The sequence below is a fragment of the Onthophagus taurus genome, chromosome 8 (assembly GCF_036711975.1).
Source record: "Onthophagus taurus isolate NC chromosome 8, IU_Otau_3.0, whole genome shotgun sequence".
NCBI classification, from domain to species: Eukaryota; Metazoa; Arthropoda; class Insecta; order Coleoptera; family Scarabaeidae; genus Onthophagus; species Onthophagus taurus.
Genome location: NC_091973.1, coordinates 19,351,318 through 19,352,658, shown reverse-complemented (window position 1 = coordinate 19,352,658; position 1,341 = coordinate 19,351,318). Strand labels below are relative to the sequence as shown.

General features: G+C 48.5%; 1 long non-coding RNA gene across 1 annotated transcript; it reads right to left on the bottom strand.

Annotated features, from left to right (window-relative positions):
• Positions 1-232: 232 nt before the first annotated feature.
• Positions 233-1,039, bottom strand: LOC139431151 (uncharacterized). The gene is made up of 3 exons (XR_011641451.1): positions 848-1,039; positions 450-785; positions 233-399 (listed from the first exon to the last, which is right to left on the bottom strand). It is a non-coding gene; the product is annotated as an uncharacterized lncRNA (long non-coding RNA).
• Between the last annotated feature and the right edge of the window lie 302 nt (positions 1,040-1,341).

The window sequence follows — 1,341 nt, the reverse complement described above, 5'->3', positions numbered from 1 at the left end:
ATATAAGTCAGTCGGATGTAATAATGTACGCCGATGACACAACCATAATAAACTTTGGAAATAACTATGAAATGACACAGTCGAAGGCGCATACTGCACTAAATAATGCCGAAATGTGGTTTACGTCGAACACATTGATAGGTGTCGTGGGCCCCATAGCGCCAGAAACTCGTCACACTGATGATGAGCACAGAAGAAGCGTGGGACAAAATAAATACCTTTCTTGCCACGGTCCTAAAGACCAAAAAAAGGGAAATGGACGCTGCCGTACGAGCTGAAGAGTGAAAGTTGGTGGCGGAATGCTCTCTTCGTTACCAGTGGACGAAAAGAAGGTGGCGGAGGGGGAACCCGTATGGATGAAGAGCCCCCTCCTAGCGCCGTAAGTCCTAATGCTAAAATCTGAAACAAAAAGTTAAAGAGTAATTCTTGTGTGTTCTTAAAATGCTTACCTGGATCGAGACGGTGATACACCGTGACCACAACCCTGGGTGAGGCCATTAGGAAGGAGTAGATGGAGGGGTCACCCTATGGGTGCAAGGGCCCCTCCTCAGCCACGTAAGTCTGAAATTAAGAGTTCTTTCAAAAAGAGTGAGGGACCTTTTGTTTTTATTTTGTTCCCTATACTTCCCTGAGACCGATGCGACCACCGATGACAGCGACGGAGGATGCCCGATGACAGCCCCCATCGCGACCCTGTTTGGTGGACACATGCTCCCTATGACACCGGATGGGATAGAGGAGGGGGAACCCGCAAGGATGAAGAGCCCCCTCCTAGCGACGTAAGTCTTTATGTTAATGTCTGAAACAAAAAGTAAATGGAGTTTTCGATGTATTCTACAATACTTACCTGCAACGGGATGGTGATGTACCGAGATGACAGCGCGGTGAGAGACCTACAGTAAGAGGACGGGGGTGGAGGCACCCGGTGGAGCTAAAACCAAAGACGACGTCCTAAACGATGATCCCTCCGAAGAAATACCCAGAAGGGTGGTACCGGAGAAGAGAGGGGGGTTTTTTACTGGGTAGACACTGTGAGTCCCAGACTTCCGGCCGAAACACACCTTACGAACACCTTTAGGCGCCAACAGTAGGCCGGAGTGCGTAAAAGCATTTTTCCCTCCTCTGCGCAAAAAAAAAAAAAAAAAAAAATTATTATATACCATCGTGGCCAGGAGATTTGCCACTTTTCAAACTTTTTATCGCGTCATTTAATTCGCGCATAGAAACCCACACGTCCCGAATCGTTGAGGCGTCATATACTTCCCCCTCAACCGCGTCACGTTCGTGTACATCATAACGGATGAGCGCACCAAGAAGCGCGGAGGCACTCTCAGTCCAGCC